Source organism: Anser anser (genome assembly GCF_964211835.1).
Source record: "Anser anser genome assembly, chromosome: 3".
Taxonomy (NCBI): Eukaryota; Metazoa; Chordata; class Aves; order Anseriformes; family Anatidae; genus Anser; species Anser anser.
The window spans coordinates 51,655,965-51,675,203 of NC_139722.1; the positions used below are offsets into that span (position 1 = coordinate 51,655,965).

Here is a 19,239-nt window from a genome sequence, read left to right on the forward strand (position 1 = left end):
AAGCTGTGATAAGCATTTGTCCTATGCAAATATTCTCTTACCATATCAACATATCACAGTACTGCCACATGTAACGTAACACAGTACAATCTTTATCCCAAAAAATTACTTGAAAGCTTCTTTCCAGCTTGGACAACTTATTGGCATCCAGATCACTGTAAAATAAAACAAATAATATATATGTATGTAAATATAAAACTCAATGTAAAATTTTCCAAGAGCTTCTGTTAGGTCCTATAAAATTTACAGGAACTTACCAACAAATAATTTAAAACTCCTTTCATCTCATGCAGGTATTTATCATGAGTATGTATGTTAGGGCAAGACGAACAGTCTTGAAAATTAATTGTAATAGGCCCCTTATCAATCAATTACCTTTTCATTACAGTATGTTAATAGTATAGTTCTACTTCAGTCAATAGGGAACTATTTTGGTATATAGGTATGGCAATGAAATTTCACCCTCATTTCATTGACTCTGAAACTTTGGGGGTTTTTGATGGAAAAGTTTCTCCTTAACATTTCTTCACATAAATGCTGAAATGTTTAGCAATATCCTAGACCATTTTAAATTAATAAATATAAGTTAAAACAACAACAACAACAACAACAACAGTTTTTGTGATATTTATTAATTTAAAATGGTCTAGGATAATAAACACTTTTTTTTTTTTTTTAATCAGAAAGCCGTTTTCAAAACATTTCACTAAGAAATTGTGTAAAACAAATCGTGTGTGTCATGTACATATTTGGTTATGACAATTTAACCATTTATTCCAAAGCTGTAGTTTACAGTGAGGTTTCACTAATTGAGATGTATTTTCTTCCCATTTACCCCATAAAAATGGAAGAGCTTTTTTTTCCAAAGTGTCTTATAATGAAGAGCAAGTTATATATGAGAGGAAGATAAGTGTAGCATGGAAAAGCTTAAACTACTGAAAATATAAAGAAATTATCACATCAAAAGTGTTCAAGAGCTCATCTTTTCTGATATCTCCCAGGAAATGTTCTATGACTCCTGAAATGTAATTTCCAGGTTTATTATGCAAACAACATAGAATTAAAATGAGATTTTAGATGCTTTGTCAGATCAAGATTCCCTCTGTTTGTGATTTCTGTATGAAAATATTTTTTGTCCAAAGTATCCACTGCATTCAAGGGCTGAACATATCTAGAGCATTTGACCAATCTGGCCCAAGAAAATTTGTTTTCTATGTCAGGTTTGACATGAACGAGTTTCAAATATGTTACAATAGCAGCAAATCATATTAAATTAAGCACTTTTACTGCTATACATATATATATATATTTCCATATTGTGATTTTTAACGATACCATATTTGATCCTTTTATCACTTTAGACAAGATAGAAAAGCCTCTACATTGATACATGCACTGCATATATTCTGCAAGGCTGGTCTAAAAGGACCATGATAAAAATGCATATGAATATCTACAGACGCAAGACAGTCTGTCATGTTTTAATTTGAAAAGAAAACTCAGTTTAGTTTTTTGTTTGTTTGTTTTTGTTTTTTTATCGGCAGTCCTGGCTATCGGGGGAGGTCCCGGTTGACTGGCGGCTAGCCAATGTGACGCCCATCTATAAGAAGGGCCAGAGGGCAAACCCAGGGAACTATAGGCCTGTCAGTTTGACCTCAGTGCCGGGGAAGCTCATGGAGCAGATTATCTTGAGGGTCATCACGCGGCACTTGCAGGGCAAGCAGGCGATCAGGCCCAGTCAGCATGGGTTTATGAAAGGCAGGTCCTGCTTGACGAACCTGATCTCCTTCTATGACCAAGTGACGCGCTTGGTGGATGAGGGAAAGGCTGTGGACGTGGTCTACCTTGACCTCAGTAAGGCTTTTGACACCGTTCCCCACAACATTCTCCTCGAGAAACTGGCTGCTCGGGGCTTGGACTGGCGTACGCTTCGCTGGGTTAGAAACTGGCTGGATGGCCGGGCCCAGAGAGTTGTGGTGAATGGAGTCAAATCTGGTTGGAGGCCGGTCACTAGTGGAGTCCCCCAGGGCTCGGTACTGGGGCCGGTCCTCTTTAATATCTTTATTGATGATCTGGATGAGGGCGTCCAGTGCACCCTCAGTAAGTTTGCAGATGACACCAAGCTAAGTGCATGTGTCGATCTGCTCGAGGGCAGGAAGGCTCTGCAGGAGGATCTGGATAGGCTGGAGCGATGGGCTGAGGTCAACTGTATGAAGTTCAACAAGGCCAAGTGCCGGGTCCTGCACCTGGGCTACAACAACCCCAAGCAGAGCTACAGGCTGGGAGATGAGTGGCTGGAAAGCTGCCTGGCCGAGAAGGACCTGGGAGTATTGGTGGATAGTCGGCTGAATATGAGCCAGCAGTGTGCTCAGGTGGCCAAGAAGGCCAACGGCATCCTGGCCTGTATAAGAAGCAGTGTGGCCAGCAGGTCTAGGGAAGTGATTGTGCCCCTGTACTCGGCTCTGGTGAGGCCGCACCTCGAGTACTGTGTTCAGTTTTGGGCCCCTCGCTACAGGAAGGACATGGACGTGCTCGAGCGAGTCCAGAGAAGGGCGACCAAGCTTGTGAGGGGTCTGGAGAACAAGTCTTACGAGGAGCGGCTGAGGGAGCTGGGCTTGTTCAGCCTGGAGAAGAGGAGGCTCAGGGGCGACCTCATCGCTCTCTACAGTTACCTGAAAGGAGGCTGTAGAGAGGTGGGGGTTGGTCTATTCTCCCACGTGCCTAGTGACAGGACGAGGGGGAATGGGCTAAAGTTGCGACAGGGGAGTTTTAGGTTGGATGTTAGGAAGTACTTCTTTACCGAAAGGGTTATTAAGCATTGGAACGGGCTGCCCAGGGAGGTGGTGGAGTCACCATCCCTGGAGGTCTTTAAAAGACGTTTAGATGTAGAGCTTAGGGATATGGTTTAGTGGAGTACTTAGTGTTAGGTCGGAGGTTGGACTCGATGATCTTGAGGTCTCTTCCAACCTAGAGAAATCTGTGAATCTGTGAATCTGTTTGTTTTCTAGTTACAAAGCCAAAATCAGGGCTGATTTTGTTTTTAAACCCTTGACTTATAGAATTGAACCTCTTCTTATTGATACATTTCTTAGAACTGACCACAGAGAAGTTAACACAACATTACTTTAAAATACAGACATCCTAACTTTCTTTTTGATATCTCAGTTGACATTTCAGTTACTTTTTCACTAAAGTGTGTGCTTTTTTTACTAAGTCCATGGAATAGTTTATCAAGATAATTTTGAATTACACAAATGATGAAAATGTTTTTGGTTCTAGTGTAAACATATTAACTATTTTCCTCATCTTGGCAGAAAGCCAGTAAAATCACTGTATTCTAGTTATTTTTTCCAAGTGTTCATAGGAATTTAAACTACTTTCAATTTAGTTACTTCTTTTTGGATAGGTAAGGTGAAATCTTCTGTTGTCAGTCTCTGCTAAGAGTAATCCTAGAATAGATAGATCTTTAAACTTATTTTGTAATACTGCACATGCAACAAAGTATTGAAATTAAAATTCCTTCTTACAGGGTGTGCCTCTGTGTCCTCCCCAACAATTTCCAGGATTAATAAAGGAAATACAAATCTGGTGGCTTTGTGGTGAAGAGTGTCACAGTATCTGAGAGGAGAGATATAAAGTGACTTAGTGTCATGGCTTTGGCTGGGACAGAGTTAATTTTCTTTGTAGAGGCTCACACAATGCTGTGTTTTGGATTTGTGATGAAAATAGGGGTGATAACAGACAGATGTTTCAGGTATCGCAGAGCAGTTCTCGCACTGAACCAAGGCCTCTCCTGCTCCTGGTGCTGCCCGGCCAGCGAGGAGGCTGGGGGTGCCCCAGGAGCTGGGAGGGGACACGGCCAGGACAGCTGGCCCAGGCTGCCCACAGGGATGTCCCACACCGTGTGGCACCGTGCTCAGCAATAGCAGCTGGGGGAAAGGAGGAGGCAGAGGGGATGTTGGGGTGATGGCATCTGTCTTCCCAAGGAACCGTGCCGCGGGGTGAGCCCTGCTCTCCTGGAAGTGGCTGAACCCCTGTCTGCTGATGGGAAGCAGCAAATGGATTCCTTGTTCTGCTGTGCTTGTGTGTGGCTTTTTCTTTGCTTAGTGAACTGTCTTGGTCTCAACCCATAAGACCAAGCACTTTTATTTTTCTGATTCTCTCCCCCATCTCACCTAGGGGCCGTGAGCAAGTAGCTGTGTGGGGCTGAGCTGTCTGCCAGGGTTAACCCACAACACTTGCGTATAGGATGACCTCATCTGATTGAAAGTAGGAACCCACAACTTGAAGTGTAGTGCAGATTTACTGCTTATCAGATAGCAGTCACCAGCAGAGCAGCATATCCTTGGCTAAATCAAAATTCCTTTAACAGTCTATTACTTCTCTCTGTGGTGAACTTCAAAGAGAGTGGTTCAGAGATGATTCAGTGTAGGCCACCATTTGACAGCTAAGGTTGGTGCTTTGCAAATTAGTCTGTTTTGATTTAGTTTTCTTACATCCTAATTATTTCTTATATCTAGCATCCTCCCTTGAAACAGAAATTTCTCTGACAGTCTTAGTCTAAACCTCTTCAGTGATCTTATATGAACACATACACACAAAAAGATAAAATAAAAATAATGTGACAAGAGGCCAAAGCAGACTATGTATAGTCTGTATTTCCATGTGCACAACCCCCATCACCAGTTACTGACACTCCCTTAAAAAATACCTGTCACTGAAGGAAACTAGTGGATAGCTTGCACTATCACATAACTTGTAGATCCAGGGGTGGAAGGGCTGTTACATTGGAGGGGGTTTTCTGTGAGGACCAAAAGATGGCAAAATACTGGGAGCAAAGAGAATCCACAGTAAGGTTTTTCTTGTATTACCTGCATCTATACTGCTCAGTTACATTTCTTTCTAAATATTCATTCATGTTCCTTATGTAAATTACATATTTGTGAATTCTCAGTTCCCTATGTTGTAAACAGTTTTATCATTTATTTAGATAGAAATAAAAGTTTAAATAAACTCAGAAATCTGTAAGAAGGCATCTGGACAAACTGCATAGAATGAGTGACCATGCTGCTTTATGATTGGTAAAGGCTGAGAGACCCTCTCACCTGTAACATGCAGGATCTGCAACCCAGAAGACTCAGAATCTAATTGCAACCAGGCACCAAAGATTGCTGACTCTGGTTTTAAATTATTCCATCATGCTTATGAGAGTGAGAGAGAATACAGTGTAACTTAGCTGACCTGCATCATTAATTATGAATTGTTACATACAACAGTTTGCAAACAAGTTTTATTCTTAATATTGTCAATAAAGATATTGAATAAGACCATCAGAGCTGGCTCAGGTTAGTCTGAAAGCTAAAATAGAGGTTTACTAAGTAATGATATTTGCAAAAAATAAACTAGTAAGTAATAAAATTAAAACAAACAAACAAACAAACAAAAACTGATTTGAAATGTTAGACCATGCATATTTGAAATATGCTTTTGGAATAAGATTCTTCTTTGGAAAAAGTTTTTCTTAGTTCAAGCTAATACTGTGCAAGAGTTATATAAAAGAGGTAGGCCCGAAAATGTATTTCAGTCTACCTTTGATAACACTTCAGTATCTAATAGATTCATGGGCTGATCTCCTTCCACCATAAAACAAAAAACAAACACCTCCAACAACAAAAATAATGTCTCCTTGATTTTTTTCTCTTCTTCTCTCCACCCCTCCCCCCTCCCTTTTTAGATATTTCATTCTGAGTCTTTTGATTCTTTTTTTTTTTCTTCCACTGTTATTGTCCTTCATCTGAACGGTAGATCTATGAAGCACTTCCAGAAACTCTTGTGAAGTAATCAGAAATATTTTGATTTATATTTTTTATAAGTCACCAGGTCATGTCGCAATATACAATTTTCCTTTCTCCCCTCCCCTCCCCTCCCCTCCCCTCCCCTCCCCTCCCCTCCCCTCCCCTCCCCTCCCCTTCCCTCCCCTCCTCTCCTCCTTTCCTTGAAAATGCCAGAAGAAGAAGAAAACTGTCCAACCAACTAAAACCAAAATCATTTCAATAATGGTAATGTTACATGAAAACTGTTGTACTTAGTTTTATCTGATATCACTTAAAAATATAGACTTTCCATGACTTCCCTTCTCTCTTCTCTAAAATTTATTTGGGTAACATTTGTAAGAAAATTTAAGGTCTTAAAATTGTATTATTTCCACTGTGGAATAATGTATTGGTAAGGAATCAGCTGAGAAGTGATTTTATTCCTACTTCTGCATAAACAAATGTATATACCTGTGTATATATGAATGCTGTTTTTTGTTTGTTTGCTTGTTTATTTTACTTTACTGTGTATTACCAACCTAGTCTATAATTCAAGCATTGCTTACTCATGTTCCCTTTCTAGGCTGTTACAAAGTCCCTTTCTTGCATCAGTGCAAGCAGCCCAGACGACTGATGAACAGTCAAACTGACACGGTGGAAGAGCAAATGCCCAGTAGTTTTTTCACATAGACACTGCTATTTTTTTATTTTTTATTTTTTTTAAATGATAATTTCCCTTCAGCCTCTACTTTTTGCAAAATTAATGATTTTATGTCTTAAAATACTAAAATCTCCCACCATCCCTGTGCATTTTAAATGCCCATGCCATACTTTGTTGTCATGTAAGGACAAAGAGTAAACTAAGAATATGACATTCCTAAATGATAGTTCCCTTCATATCACAAGTCAGCTTGCACAGATTGCATTGTTCTAATTTTTTTTCTCAGAGCTGGAAGGAAAAAATGCATTTCCTATGCTTCAGAAAAGTGGGACAGATCTGTCCTTGTATATGAAAAGACATTTAGGCCAAGAGGTTTTCTGATCTGTTGTAGTTTGGTCTTTATGGAACTTTGCAGTTGTCTTATATAGAAAATGTCATTCTGAGCTTAATTAGTTCAGGCATGGTGATTACATCAACAGACAACATGGCTCTGTATGAGCTGTGCAAGGTGCTGCTTTGTAGTGTAAGCACATCGACTAAACATCGACTAAAAGTATACCCACTTCTGACCAATGACACCCAAAAGGTGGTGAGCCACACCTTCTTCATGAGACTTATTCTCATTTTCTTTATAAATCACTTACTCTTTGTATAAATCTACACATATTGCTCATATCAACCTTGACTAGAGATACAATAGTAGGCCTGAACATTTTTTATTTTCTTTTTATCATAGAATAAGAAATGAAGAATATTCCAATTAAGGATTAGATCTCTTTTAGCAATAGTGTTAGAAATTCTTCCATCCCAGAATCTCAAAACATTTAATTGACCATCAGTCTTACATTGATAACAAAAACAAATAGGGAAAGTAAAGAATAGGAAAAGAAGAAAGAAAGTATGGAACATTCAGTTTTGTCCTTACGAGAAGTCAGTGTTAATGTCTTTCATTTCAATATCGTTGTTGCATTCTGTTGTATATTTAACCTGCTTAGTTATTCTTTTCCACAGTACAGAGCAGGATTCATCTCATGTTCATAGTAGCAGGGTAAGTTATTTACTGCTACAGCCACTACCACTACATTCACACACCATTAATATGAGAGCTGCAGAAATCTTAACTTTCTTCCTTTCTTCTTAGCTCCACTTGGAGAAAGGTCAGTGAGAAGTCAGCACTATCTTCTTACAGTTTATGTCAACCATCTTTTTTGTTTGTTTTTTTGTTTTTTTTTTTTTTTGCTTTGTTTTGTTTTGTTTTTTTTTTTTTGTTTTTTGTTTGTCTGTTTTCCTTTCTATAGGGTTTTCTGTATGCTACTCTTGGAGGTTTTACATAGTTCTGAATATGCCTTGGGAAGTTATTCTCTTTGATATTTACATAAGGCTACATCTTAATTTTCCTACCTGCTATTTACTCAGATTTTTGAATTATTATATAATTTATTTTATTTCTTTATCTCTATTGAGTTCAAATCGTATGAGCAATATAAGAAGGAATATTATAGGGCAAGTTGTTCACTGACCTAGCATACCTTCATTGGAATGCTAAAGTTTAAAGCTGCCCTGTTTAACCTGGATCTTTTTTCCCCTTGAGTAATAGCTGACCCTTTGTGGCAAAGGATAATACTTATATTCTTCTCAGAAAGGAAGAATAAAAACGCTACTAAACACTCTTAAATAGTTGGGTAATAATGGCTTTCTTGTCCTAGATCATATCATCCCACATTATTGGTAGAACATGTGTGGAAACCTATCAGTGAAAGGAGCTACACAGTAACTCTCAAGCAGCTAATGAAAGGTTTTCCAGAGAATGAAATGAGGAAAACTGTGATAGCCTATTTCTAATGTTGTAATTAGGGTGGGCTAGATTCCATTACCACAGTGGAAATAAGTAAAAGAATAAATAATGGCTTACTGTCTTTAAAAAGATGGATTAGTACCACTGTAAAACATAAAATTACTTCATGCAATACAGTTACTATTTTTTACCTTACATATGTGTGCCTTACATATGTATATATGATGCATACTCAGTATTGCCCTTTTTTCCCTGGAGAGCAAGCTGTATAGCAAGAGTCTTGAAAAGGTTATGCACCATATTCCCAAGAAGAAAACACAAATGTATGTGTTAAAAACATGTAGAATAAGAGCAATTGGATAACAGTATATTAATATATCTTTAATTAGCATATTAAATATACTAATATTAATATCAGTATATTAATAACTTAATCCACAAAAGAGTAAGTAAAATCAATTTAAAATTGATCTAAAATATTAAAAATGGTCAATTTTTTTCCTCAAAAATGTATTGCAAGAAAATAGTTTTCATTTATAGATTAGCTCTAAGAGAAAAACTAGCAGTTCTGAATCAAAAGATCTTTCCTTTCTTATATAAACAACTAAATAATTCAGCTTCTATTATTTCACAGACACTTAATAAAAATATGACAATATTGATGTCGACTCTTGTTCACTGCATTCAAAATTATGTTACATAGTGCTTTTAACCCCATGTCTGATTCAATACTGAAATACAACAAGAGTAGCCCTTATATGCATGTAAATAATGTCTCTCAGAATTCTGTTTTCTGGCATTTAGTAACACCGTCCTCTTCACACTCCTTTCACTGGCAAATGACAGGAGCCATATATGATCTCAGCTCTTCCAAGGTAAAGGACTCATAGGTGAAATCAAAACCCATCAGCAGATGCTTATTAAATAATAGTAATAAATTCAACACAACTGCATCTATAAATTTGTCATCCACTAAATTCCCTGTGAGAAAGCAGGTGAAACAATCATTATAGGAATGTTTTATGATATTTCAATATTGTAATATAAAAATAGTTAAATACACAATAAAAGGATTTTTCTGCTTGACTAAAATGATAGCTGTAAAGCTGAAACAGTGCATGAAATGCAATCAGACTGGAAACTCCTGGAGGGCTAAGTCTGTACATACAATAACAGTGTGAGCAGAAGCACTTATGAAGGTATTCTCTTATATTTCCAACATAAGGTTCCTACAAAAGCTGGCTATCATTCTAAATTTTATCATGAGGAAGAATTTCTTTCTTTGAATCGATTCTTTTCTTCTTTCTTCCAGTGTTAGTGTCTTGCAGACAGAGATGAATTGTAATAGCCTTGCACCCACACAGTTTCCATGGCAGGATTGGGCTCTATATTTTTCCTCATCCTTCAGCTACTATTTTAAGAGTTCATATGACTGTCATCCAGTTTTCCAAAAATCTGTCAAAGCTCAAAGACATAAGAAGAGTTTAATGGCAGATAGTTACAAATTGTTATTGCAGTAAAGTATAAATTTCAGTCTGATAAAATGGTGTTTTTCTTCTCTTTTTAGAGCAGTAGTGAGAGAACTACCTTCCATACCTGATGACCATAAAGACAATTATTCCCCTCTGTGATGACTGGTAACAAAGGTTTGCATTTTGAAGAGCCATAAATAGCATGATTTTGAATTCCTGAAATTGTAAGATTTTAAATACATTATTTATATGCAGCTTCATAAATGGTTACTGGAATAACAAATCTAAAGGATTTAGGCAATCAGGTGTCAAATCATGAAAACATCAAGCAGCTAACATACTTTCTCTATTCATTTTTGAATAAAATGTTTATTAAGTGACTTCCAGTAGCAGGTGAATTAGTAAAAATATATTCCTTTAATTGAAATTTTATGAAAGTATAAAGGAATATATGGCTTGCTAAAAATAATTAAGCAGATTCTTTTTCATCTTGTCTTTTGGCTGGATAGGAGATGTTGTTAGAAAGAGGCAGTGAACTTTCTCAGTTGTATATTCCCATTTCTCTACTGATAATAATGGAATAATAGCATTAAGCATATACTTCACATTAGCTTCTGCTGCAAGGTCTTCTGAATATTTGCAAAGTAGAAGCCTTCCCTGAAGTCTTCCCTGACTGAGACTAAGATTCACAATCTGAATTTCATAAAATCATAGAATATCTTGAGTTGGAAGGTACCCACAATGATCATCAAGTCCAACTCACAGCTCCACAGAGTACCACCCAAAAATCAGACCATATGTCTGAGAGCATTGTCCAAATACATTTTGAACTCCAGCAGGCTCTCTGCCATGACCAGTGCCCTGGGGAGCCTGTTCGAGTGCCCTACCATCCTCTCACTGAAGAACCTTTTCCTAACATCCAGCCTGACTCTCCCCTGTCACAGCTTTATGTCAGTCCTTTGAGTCCTGTCACTGGCACCAGAGAACAGAGTTCAGGGCCTGCCCCTCCACTCCCCTTGTGAGGAAGCTGTAGGCCACCATGAGGCTTCCCCTCAGTCTGCTCTTCTTGGGGCTGAACAAAGTGACTTCAGCCAATCCTCATACATCTTGCCTTCTAGATATTTCATTATCTTCATAACCCTTTTTTGGACATGCTCTAGTAGTTTTTTGTCCTTATATTGTGATGCCCAATATTATACCCAGTACGAGCTGAGGCTACACCAGCGTGGGGTAGAGCAGAACAATCCCTTCCCTTGACCAGCTAGCAATACTATGCCTGATGCACCTCAGGATACAGTTTGCCCTTTTAGCTGCCAGGGCACACTGTTGACACATATTCAACTTGCAGTCAACCAGAACTCCCCAAGTCATTTCCACAGGGCTGCTCTCCAACCTCTCATCCCCCCGTCTATACGTTGCATAGATGGAGTTGCCCTATTCCAGGTGCAGAATACAGCATTTGATCTTGTTAAACTTCATGAAGTTGCTGATTGTCCATCCTGCTAATTAGTGTCAAGATCTCTTTGACAGGCCTAACTTCTGGGGGAGTCAACAGCTCTTCCCAATTTAGTCTGCAAACTTATTTAGTATGCATTCGAGCCCTGCATCTAAGTAATTTATGAAAACATAAATGGAGCTCTGGGGAACCCCACCAGAGACTGGCTGCCAACCCATTTACTATAACTCTTTGAGCCCAACACACCATCCAATTGTTCATCCATTGTAATATTTATTTGTCTGACTGTATACTAGACATTTTGTCCAGAAAGATATTGTAAGAAACAGTATTGAAAGCTTTGCTGAAATCCAAAAAGATTACATCAACTGGGTCAACTAGATGGGCGACCTTGTCATAAAAGGAAATTAAGTTTGTTAAACAGGACTTTCTCCTTGTGAACCCGTCTTGGTTGTGACCTTATTGTTCTTCAAATATTTTTCAATAACTCCCAGAATAATCCCCATAATTTTATCAGGCACTGAAGTGCAGATCTGTAATTACCAGAGTCTTCTTTCTTGACCTTCTTGAAAATTGGAACGTTTGCCAGCTTCCAGTCAACTGGGACCTCTCCAGATTCCCAAGACTACTGAAAAATAATTGAGAGGTCTTGCAATAACATCAGCCAGTTCTCTGAGTACCCTGGGTTGAATACTATTGGGCAACATAGACTTATGTGCATCCAGGTGGAACAGCAAATCCCACACAAGTTTGGGGTTGGCTGGGAGTTTATTGCCCACAGTCATGGTCCTCCAACTCAGGGCTCCAACAGTTCTAGAACCCATCATTGGTGTTGAAGACAGAGGTGAAGAAGGCATTCAAAATCTCTGCTTTGTCTGTGTCCTTTTTTTTTTTTTTCTCATGCTACAGGCATCTGCATTTGAGAAGGTTAATTTCATTTTTCTTCTAAAACAGGAAGAGGAGTTGGTAGATACATCATCCAAGAAATCAGGGGCCTACCTGGAAAGCACCCCAACCATTATGGTCTGGTCTAGGCTGAGATTGTTTCTCAGTCTGTCATGCAGAACAATATTTGGTGCAAATCAGGCTAACATTAGAAAAGTATGGGATGAGCCTTGCTATGTAATGCTGTTGTTATTAGTCCAAGGTCCAGTTTCCTTTTCTCAAGCTATCATTACATTTTTTTTGTGTGTGTGAAAGATATGGGACAAAATGCTGAATTAATGGCCATTTCAGTATTTGCAAATCCATTTCAGAAGATTTAAATACCTAACTAACTGAACTGGAAAGGAAGCACATATAGTTGCCTTTAAATTGCTACAATAATTTTGTAAATTTTCCTTCCAATCTTTGATTTATTGGGATTAAAATCTCTTTTCAATGGATTTACCTAAAATTATGGAACTAAGAATTTTCCCTTTTTAGTTCCCTATGCAAGAACATGAAGTGGTAGAGAAGAGAGGGAGAGTGCGAAGAGAGGAAAGGTAGCTGAAAATCTCTGGAGATTTCCCGTGCTTTCAAAGTACAGGAAAGTATGGTTCTGAGTGGGAGAGAATTTTAAAATAATAATTATTCAACTATTATTAAGCAGACTGAGCACCAGAAAGTGGCATCCTATTTTCTAGACCAAAATGTATTGCAAAGTTAGCACAGCTGAAGAAAGAAGCTGGTAAACGCTGTTCCAGGGATTGCAGATCAGTGGTGTGACCTGAGCTCATCCTCAGAAATAATTTACAAAAGGCACTGCATTTTTCACATTATCATGTAGTAAAACTTAAAGAGAGGAGACCTGAATTTGCAGCAGCTTGATACAAGGCTTAGTTGAGGCCCAGCATAAACAAGGTCATTTCTAACAAAGTCAGATGAGCATGTATGCAGGAAAGCATAAGTTATGGAATTCAGTTGTACTGAAAAGTGCAAACCTGAAGGATGATAATTATTAGGAATTCATTATTCATTAAAAAAAATCTTTTTTTCTTTTTTCTTTTTTTTTTTTTTACTGTACTGGTAGAAGTTGATTTCAAGGAAATTTGTTATTTCTGTTTTAAATAATATTTTACAGAAAGCCAAATAACTAGCATAAATTAATATAAATGTATATTAATATATATTTGAAATATTTTTAATGGAAATTAAAATTCTACTGGAAATTTTAATTTAGTAGCAGACTTCCATTTCTGTCAACTTTGATTTTCATTTGTCTTTATTGTTCACCAGTTTATGCTATCGTTAAATAAATTAGAAACAGAAGTAACACTCTTTAATCAATAACTGAATCTTGAAGTTCACAATGAACAGTTCATAATTATGTGATAGGGTACAAAACATGAAGAAACTGGCAGACTATTTTTGGACCAGAATACACTTCAGACCTTTGTAATCTGCTTTTGAATATTTCATGGGAAAAAAAAAAAATCCAGTGAATAAGTTATTCATTTTGAATAACTTACTCATCCTTACTCTGGTAAGAGTTTAAATATCACTTCACCATGTTGTACCATGATGTGATGACATCTAGTGTTGCAATATTGAAATCATCTTGTTTTATCATAATGTGAAAAAATTCCAGCAATTTGGTGTGTGAAAAGAAGACTATCTTCTGACTGAGCTCATATCTAAGCCTCAGCCTTATGGGGTGTGTTCTGTTTCACTTTTTGATGTCACAAATACAAAGTTATTATTGAATCTCATCAGAAAAAAAAAAAAAAGCCTGATTAAACAAACATGAAATGCTTCCTAGTCTGCTTGATTCAATTATCAGAAATATTTTGTAAAGAAGAAAGGAAAATGCACCAAGTTTCCAGAAATGATAAGAGCAGCGGTAGTGGTTAGCAAAAGTTTCATGGTGTTATGCTAACAGTTTTGGGCAGCCAATTATCATCAAGACATAGAAAATCTATAACAATTTGTTTTAAAAGAGTTTTTTATTTTATTTTATTTTATTTTATTTTATTTTATTTTGTTTTGTTTTGTTTTGTTTTGTTTTGTTTTGTTTTGTTTTATTTTATTTTATTTTATTATTTTATTTTATTTTATTTTATTTTATTATGCTATTTTATTTTATTTCATTTCATTTCATTTCATTTCATTTATTTTTATTTATTTATTTTTTAATTTCCTAAATTATTATCTACCTAAGTATGGGCAATAACCACTCAAATCAAAATGAAATATTTCAGTGGTTTGGCTGGACTTTGTGTCATACTTAAAATGTATTTTTTTTTGAAAGTGCTGCGAATTCATGATTGCTTATGGCAATTGTGCTGAGAACAGACTCAACAATACTTCCTCAAGTCTTGATTCTGACATCTTTATTACATACTCTCACGGCACAATTCTAATGTCAAAATTCAAAATGCTCTGTACTTTGACATAAGGATGGTCAGTATAAGGCAGATTTAAAATGGGTCCAGAATACTGATGTAAGCCTCCATAGACTTTGGATGCTTTAAATTACTTTTAAAAATTGATCAGTGAAAAACATAGTTTTATAAAGTCGACTAATTTTGTGTCAGGGAAATTCCAGAACTTATTTTCAATTATGCACATTGCTCTCTGTTTTGTTGAATAACAGTGATTCTGCTGAATTGAAGCTTGATCATGCAAAATTTGGCACCATTCAGCAAAGTTGAACAGAAAATAATCTCAGTTTTAAATATTCATATAATTCCTTTGATATAACCAATGGCAATACACAAGTGCTTACTGCTAAGTGTACACTTAAGTGCTTTTAAATTGAACTTTAGCTACCCGTGAAATTAGTACCCACTAACTCAGACAATCAGAAATGAATAAAAATAGACAAAGACTAATACTTATATACTTAGACAAAACCGCTAGTAATCCTATACAGATAGCTACCCTTGTACTCAGAAGGAGCCAAATAACTTCCAGACCATTAAATATACCTGACTGACAGTATATTGTTGTGGGTATTTTGTGTTTTTTGTTTGTTTGTTTGTTTCTTCTTTCAATCAGTTTTTAATTTATTTTGCAATATCTCTCTTCAATCCCTGGCCACTTGTCTGCGTTTTAAAGGTAAAAAATTTCAAAAACATTAATGCTTTTCCTCTGAAAACCTTGACTCAGAGAGGATGCAAAGACATTAAACATAAAGTTCAACCCAAGAACACAAAACAAACCACTGTAATTATAAGGTTGCATTTGAAACAAAGTCATGCTTTTCCAAAGTATAAGATGTACCAAGCGCTTGACATGATAAACAACACTGCTTGTCATCATGTACAAGAGTAACAGATTCTTAGCATAAATACTGAATTGTCCTGTGGTTATATATATTACCTTGCTTAAGACAGACCTGCTAATTCAAGTTCTGTCACCATCATTGCTGTAACTAAAGATCCCTACCAATGGATTTCAGAACCTAGACTAATTTTCTCACAATACATTAAATTTCTTCAAATGTCTTGAAGTGGAAAAAGATATATAGCTTCCCTGAAACAAAATTAGATTTTATGCTTTGACCTGTCAAATTCACTGAGGGGTCTATGTCCAATCTGGCAATCAATACATTGAGACATCTTGCACTCCTTGTGTAATTCACAGTGCTGAGCAAGGCAACAAATGAAGGTAAGAGCTTTATAGTGGGATTTATGATGCTCAGCATACCAAGAGTGGAAATCCTATGCCTGCAAAAAGGAACATCACAGCACGTTCACAGCATCCTCACAGGATGTTCTGCATTTCTTTCTCAGACTGAAGTGCTGGCCTGTGTTTCTTTGTCACTTGTTGGGACTGGAATTGATGGATAAAAATCCATTTATGTGCTTATGTACCTGAGGAAAACCAGAGAGAAGACACTTCATTTGCTTGACTTAACAGATTAGACAGTGGGTGACTGGAGTTTTTGGTCCTCCTTTTCTGAACAGGAAAGCCCCATCAGAAGTGGACGAAATGCACCACTGGATTGGATTTACCTTTTATCTTCCTGCTAAAGGTTGGACAAATTTGGCAGCCTAGTGGAGAACACAGTTCATGGCCTCTGCTAATGAAAACATTCTTCTGGAGGGGTGAGTCCTGGATTTAGGTTCTTCTTTGCAGTATAGTACATGCAAAAGGCTTTTTACTTCAGGAAAGCCCCAAAATAGAGAGCATAGCATCATGAACTTGATCCAGCCCAGAATTTTCTCCCTACTACTTTGTTGAGATTCATGAGATTTCTGTTTTGTCTGTATAGCAAAATGATTGGCAAAATGATCTTGAACTGGTTTAGACTTCTTTTGTGATTTGTGACATTTCCCCCAGGGTTATTAAGTCAGCTCACAAATCAGAACATCTTTATGGTTATGAGTTGTAAAAGCTATGGCAATGGGGAGAAGGACAAACTTCAGGTTGTGGCATAGCAGAAGAGAGTTTTCTGTGTCAAAACATATCAACTTATCTTTTTTTTTTTTTCCCCCACCATACTTATTCTAGTTTCTCATTCTAAGGTCAGAACTTCAAACATGAATCAAATCATGTATGCAGACAGACCTTGCTTGAAGAATTGGCACAGAATTTGCCTTTGAGTTCACATAGCTGATCAGGCTGTCACAAAGTCCAGAGCTTCTTTTCTGGAAGTATCTTCAATGAAATTATTAAAATTGTCAGGGACAGAGAAAAAAATGGTTTTGAGAACTTAAATGCAATCTAAAAGACCAGATATTTATGATTAGAAAATCTAGTTCCTCAAATACTTGAGATTTTATTTCGCTAAGACATTACATACATCAGCACCTAAAATTACATGTATCAATATTTTTGAAACAAAAATAAAATACTAACACACTTAAATACACCACATAGTGTAATGATCTTATATTTTTATGACTTCAGTAATTTGAGATAATGTCACAGATCATGATTACTATTGTAAAAAATAAAGTTAAATAAGCCATTAATACTTTTACATTTATTGCATTCATTTATTTTCATTATACCAGTTCACTCAAAAATTGATATAAAAACTGCATTATTCTGCAGTACCTAGAGAACTCAGTTGCACTTGATAGGATTTGCATGTGTACATGCAAGGAACCATGTGAATGCTAATGTTTCTGCTGCTGGAGTTGTCTTTTGGACAGCTTGTGTGTTTTAAATGACAGTTACCATTCTTCAGTAAAGCATGGATTCATTTTGTTTTGTTATTTAATTATTATTTTATTGTACTTTATCTCTTGAAAATCTACTGCTGACAGCTGAGGCCACACAGTCTGGCAATCACTTGGCAAATGCAGTTTGCCAAAAAGATTACTACTTATTCTGCAGTACCTGCCACCTGCCAGAAATTGTTTGCTTTGCAAGTGGTGAAATTTTATCTTAACGACTGGTTCAAGCCCAGGTCATTTCTGCTCTGATTTTTGTCTTGATAATAGTGCACAGAAAATGTAAGTTAAAGCCTTCAGAGGGTTAACCAGCTTGATAGTCCAGACACTTTACATGCTGAATACTATTTTCTCATTCAGTTACTTCTATTATTTTAATAATTGTTATGGCAAGCAGATCTCTTAATCTTGAAAAATAGTAATGTAGGAAAACCAGTCATCCATGGTGAACCTCAGTATGTTTGAACTTGCCCAAATAGCAACATATTTTTTTCATTTAAAGTTGGACAAATGTGCATGTATTTGGAAATACCTACTTTATTATTTCTATGATATTAACATTTAGATGGTGAAGATGAGAAAAGAACATGGATGTTTACAACACTTATTTACTTACTACTATCTGTTTCTACCACCAAAAGAAATATTTCAAAAAGTGAAGGAAAAAAAAAAAAAAAAGGAATGAAGCAGGACCATGCTTCTTAGCTTTCCAGTATGTTCCAAACAGATCACTGGTTCACTCTGAACTTCTGGAATAGCAGAGAGTGAAATGTAAAGCTCCAAGACTTTGAAACTAAAAGTGAGAAAAGGTTTTCATGACTTGGGTTTGCAATACTCAAGCTTACAGTACAAGCTTGTTTAAATTATGTCAGCTTTTCCTGGAGATGCAATTACACACTTGCTGTCAAACATCTGAAAGCTGCAGGATTCCTAATGGTGCCATATCAGGGGGACACAAAAAAAAGTCTCTTTTGTCCACCTGTGATAGATTAACCCTGTCCAGCACCAGTAAGCACACAACAGTTGCTTACTGATTTTCTCCCACAGTGGCATGTTGGGGGAGGAACTGGAAAAGCAAAAGCAAGAAAAACTTGTGGGTCAAGATACAGACCCTTTAGTATGTGAAGGAAAAAACAAACAAAAAAACAAACAAACAAACAAAAAACTGATACAAAGGTAAATAATCAGCACCTCCCATCAGCAGACTGATGCTCAGCCAGTCTCTGAGCAACAAACACTTTGAAAGGAGTAGATAGAGACAGATTCGTAAATAAAAAGTAATAGGGATTCTGTGTAGGTGTTGGTAGGAGTTTCTGTAGTGATGACAAAGAGCTTCTGTTTGATAAGAGAGAAGAGTAAGCACATGGAAGAATGTACAGGGCTATGTGACTACTTTAGTGGAAAGTGTCTTCTACTGCAGCTTTCAGAATGGATATGATGATATTTATCAAAGGAAAAGACATTACGCAAGAGTTTGAGTTTGGAGTAGTTACATGCTTTAGTTGAAAGTTTAGACAGCAAAGCTCTCAGACAAATTTTTCGGATAGACACTGTAATATTTGGAAAAACCTAAGCAAAAAGACCTACAGTAAGGCTGAGTTGCAGATAAGAGGACGTACAGTCTATGGATCAGGAAAAATAAGCAATGAATCCTATCAAAGGAAGGTGTGGGGATGGAGATTACTAAATTATTTTAGCTATCTTCTTGAGCAGCTTTTGGTCTAGAGAGAAGCAGATAGGTCTAAAACACACATCTGGGAGTCATCCATATTAAGAAAATCATTGTGGTAGGTTGTGCAATGAGGTTACAGAGAAATGAGTCACAAGGGAGGATGAACAGAGAAACAGGTCAAAGAAGATGAGGGAGAAGTATTGGTTCTGAGATCTGGCTAACAGCCATTAGAGGCTTTAATGAGAGCAACTTTATTTTGTGTAAAA

The 19,239-nt window shown here is 36.8% G+C and overlaps 2 long non-coding RNA genes across 2 annotated transcripts in view; both read left to right on the plus strand.

The window, feature by feature from the left end:
- LOC310897698 overlaps positions 1-19,239 on the plus strand; it is an 852,780-nt gene that overhangs the window by 2,404 nt on the left and 831,137 nt on the right. The window lies entirely within an intron of this gene.
- LOC310897702 overlaps positions 14,678-19,239 on the plus strand; it is a 66,082-nt gene continuing 61,520 nt past the window's right edge. The window contains exon 1 of the long non-coding RNA XR_014582491.1: positions 14,678-16,227. This is a non-coding gene — a long non-coding RNA (uncharacterized lncRNA). The remainder of the gene's footprint in view (positions 16,228-19,239) is intronic.